Raw genomic sequence first — 4,559 nt, forward strand, 5'->3', positions numbered from 1 at the left:
TTATTTCTTCGTGTTGCCGCGCGCAACCCGATCCCACCGAACAATCACAATTCACAAACAACACAACAATAACAACAATTCACAAAGAATAACAACAACAACCCTCAAGAAACAACAACAATGACCCTCAAGGAACAACAACAACAATTTACATGAACTTCCATAGCCATCAATACCACTTATGTTACTACCACGGTTATTCCGAGCACATCAATTCCCATTTCCTTCCATTACTTGTTTCACAGTTCTTACCACATAGTACATTCACAATCGCAACTTGGTTTATTTCTAATTACTTGCATCAATATAGCCGAAAGGCACAAACCCACAATCACTCAACCATACCAATCACAGGAATTTCACAAACAAATCACGTAGAAATCACATACCAAGCACTCAAACACCCAAACAAGGCGATTTTACAAGTTCAAAGTTAGCCATACATACCTGGAGCCGAATTTCCTTTTAACTTCTATTTCCAATTCACCAAATGGTCTAGCAACGTCAATCTAGTGCACAAGTTAACGCGTATGACTTAGAAAAGAAGTTCACAATTTCTACTCAAACTTATTTAGGTCATCAACCCATCTTTGTCCCATCTTTTACTCCTACCCAATTACTCTCACTAGGTTTTAGGTTATAGAATGACATGCATGTATGAGTTCAACCACTATTTTCAAAAACCAATGCATGAGACTCCCCCCTCCCCCCTTTTAAACCAGAAATTCAGTGAAAAGGGTTAGGGATGTTACCTGCAAGAAAAAGGGGGATGAAGATAAGCTTGAAATTTCCCGGCCCGGATGGTTTTGAAGAATCAAATTTTGGAGAAGATGACTTTCTCTCTCAAGACCCTCTCTTCCTCTCTCTTATTTTGTGCAAAAGATCGTTAAAAATGAGGGGCTGGGGGTGTTTTATTAAAAAGGGGATCGGGTATAAAATTTAGGAAATAGAAGCCCGAGCAAGATCTGCGGTCGCATTCTGCGATCGCAGAACTGAAATGCGGTCCGCAGATTGGACCGCAGAATTGCCCCCAAAACTCTGATGATTCTGTTTGGGTCTGCGACAGGAATGCGGTCCGCATTCCTGTTATGCGGTCGCATTTTGCACCGCAGAACTGACCTTCACAAATCCTTGAGGAACTTATGCGTCGATTATGCGGTCCACATATTGGTTATGCGATCGCATAATAGACCGCATTTTCAACATTAATTTTGACAACTCTTCTGTTCCACTCTGCGGTAGAAATGCGGTCCGCATATCAATTATGCGGTCACATTTTGGACCGCATCTTGATCTCAAGTTTAACCAACCCACAGCTTCACTATGCGGTAGGAATGCGGTCCGCATACCAGATCTGCGACCGCATTCTTGACCGCATAATGGCATTTTTCTGGGAAATTGATTCTTTTGATTTTTTACAAGCTTAGATCAATACCAAGGGTCCGAACCGCGGCTCGCAAGCTTACCGCGAAGAATTCTACGCATTCCTAACACATATTCAGAGTCGACACCACAAGATACTAGGTTTTGAGCCAAAAAATTTTTACGGGGCCTCACAATTTCACTAGTTCCTATATTAAGAGCCATGATATTGAGATTTTCGGGAACACTACTGTAGTGTGTAATTTCTCATGAAATAAAAAAAGGCAACATACTATGCATGGGTTATCCTCTCTATATAATCATCCTCAGGATCAAAACTACTGCAGAGTGTAATTTCCCAAGAAATAAATTCCTAGTTTATAAAAAATAAAATAAAAAAATCTTGAGCTAAGAGCCCCCTCGAAACATGGGAAGAAGATATCCCATATGTAAGAAGAAGATTCTATAGGAGTGGCTTCCAACTTTAATATCCAATTCAATTTTAAAAACGGAAGTAAAAACTTTGAATTGCACATTTATTGTAACTTTATATAAAGTCTTATTTTAAAAAAATGAGTTAATCTACTTTCGATTGTATAAGCTGGTAAAATAGATCTTCCACAACTAAACACAGTCAAATGAAAATACGAGCACTTCCATTTCACTCCTAAATACTCCTTCCGCCTCAAATTATCTGTCGTGTTTCTCTTTTATATGCCCCTTAAGAAATACTATTAATTAGGAAGGGTGTTAGACTATTTTATCCTTATTTATGTCTTAAATATAATCTCTCTCCATTGAATATTTAGAGGGTGTTTGGCTAAGCTTATAAGCTGGTCAAACTGGCTTATAAGCACTTTTTGGCTTATCTACGTGTTTGGTAAAATTAAAAGTGCTTATAAGTTAAGTGCTTATAAGCCAAAAATAAGCCAAAAGTCATAAGTTGGTCTCCCCCAACTTATCAAATTTCAGCTTATAAGCACTTTAGGTTTGACCAAATATTTACTATTCTATCCCTAAGATACTTCTTTTTAAAACAAAACTCTTTGTATACTCAATTTTTTAGCTGCTTATTATTAATTTCAGCACTTTTATCCAAACATGTAACTGCTTATTTTTTAAATCAGCTTCAGCACTTAAAAATGCTTTTCAGCACATATGCTTATCAGCTACTCTAAATAAGCTAAGCCAAACGGGCTCTTACTCTATTTATGTGTTATCTCCATTTTCAAGAACAATTACTATTATGGGTAAAATAGGAAAATATAATTTATTTTATCTTGAACTTCTAAAATGACAAATAATTTGAGATAACTATTTTTAGAAACAACGATACATAATTTGAGATGGAGGGAGTACGACAATGTTAGTATTGACAATACTCTTTTTCCAAATAAAATATTACTATACTGGTAAATTAGAGAGGCTATTCACTTGTTGATATCTAAACGTAAATAATTCTGTGATAGCTGATCCAAAGGTAAGCTAATACAATATAGAAATGTGTGCACACGGCAGTTATTCATTAATAATAACGACTCACTGTTTCAATTTGATCAGTGCTCGAGTCAAATGGTATTATAGAGATTTGATTCTTAAATATTGAAGCATGCATATACAAAAAATCTCGAACTGTACAACTTTTCCGGTGAAAAGATTACATTAGAAAAGATTTTGATCAAAGATTAGTTCTCGTTCAACTTTTAGCATGCAAAGGACTGCGATCTTGGAAAAAAATAATATAGAGATTAGTATTATGATGTTGGCAATATCTAAGATGCAAAAATAACCTTCGAGTTTTAAAATAAAATAAACGGAAAAGGGTCAAATATATCCTTTTACTATCAAAAATTATTTAAACCTATCCTCTGTTATACTCAGGGACGTATGCAGAATTTTTCATAAGCGGTGTCGACATTTAAATAAATAAACAATGAAACAAACCATTATAATGATACAAATTAAAATAACACAATTCGAATTTTATTGAAGAAAAACGAATTCAATTATATTACTACGACTCTCCTCAGCAAACTTTTATATTTTGAAATGTATTCATAATATCTTTACCGGAAATAATTCTAAATATTATTTTTCTATATAAAACGCTAAACAATCACTTGAAACTCTATAATATTTGACTTTGCAAGTGGTTTCGACCAACTTCGTCGCCCAAGAAAAAGATGAAAGAAAAAAACATTAGCAAGACAAGTTACAGGAAAAATTAATGTTATTATGCACCAATGCTCTAGTGTGGCCCACTGGTTTAGTATGCCCAGCTAAGTGGTCAAGGGTTCACTCGTCGCTAACAGATAATTTTAAGTAGGGGTGTTCATAAAAACCCGAAAAACCGAACCAAACCGAAAACCAAACCAAACCGACCAAAAAAACCGATACTTTTTGGTTTGGTTTGGTTTTGGTTTTGAATTTTAAAAACCGATCAAATTTGGTTTGGTTTTGGTTTTAATCAAGAAAAAACCGAACCAAACCGACTATAGGAGTAACTATTTCAAATTTATTATTACACCTATATATATGTATATTGTTATACAAAGTTTCAAAAAATTTATGGTAAATGTTAATAGTTTGCACTTTTAATATAGTTCTTTACCTTTACATTCTAGTTTGATTGGTAGTTTTCTTTTGTTTAGTGTAAGAATCCATTTCGTGTTAAAAATAATATATTTTTAATTGAGTCCTTAAATTATTCATCACTATTTGATTCAATTATCATCAATATATCTTGGTAAATAATAGATTTCTCAAAGGGCAATTGATTTGATAGTGTTACATTGAAAATGTATATGTGTTTGGTAGCGTATGTCATATATTTAAGAAAAAACCGACAAATAACCGAAAAACCAAAAAACCGACATAAACCGAATCGAGAAAAACCGACTTAATTGGTTTGGTTTGGTTCTAATATTTGAAAAACCGACTTACTTGGTTTGGTTTCTTTTTAGGGAAAAACCGATCCAAACCGAACCATGAACACCCCTAATTTTAAGCATAAAAGGTACAAAATATTTTGTACTTTAACACAGCATGCACAGCTAGCGAAGTTCGAACCCAACACAACTCCAATATAAGAGAAGGGCTTGGCCAGGTGAGCAAACAAGATGCAGGTAAGAAGCAATTCCATTTTATTTTATTTATAACAATTATGCATATTTATAATTTACACATATTTAGTGAAC

The sequence above is a fragment of the Nicotiana attenuata genome, chromosome 2 (assembly GCF_001879085.1).
Source record: "Nicotiana attenuata strain UT chromosome 2, NIATTr2, whole genome shotgun sequence".
Taxonomy (NCBI): Eukaryota; Viridiplantae; Streptophyta; class Magnoliopsida; order Solanales; family Solanaceae; genus Nicotiana; species Nicotiana attenuata.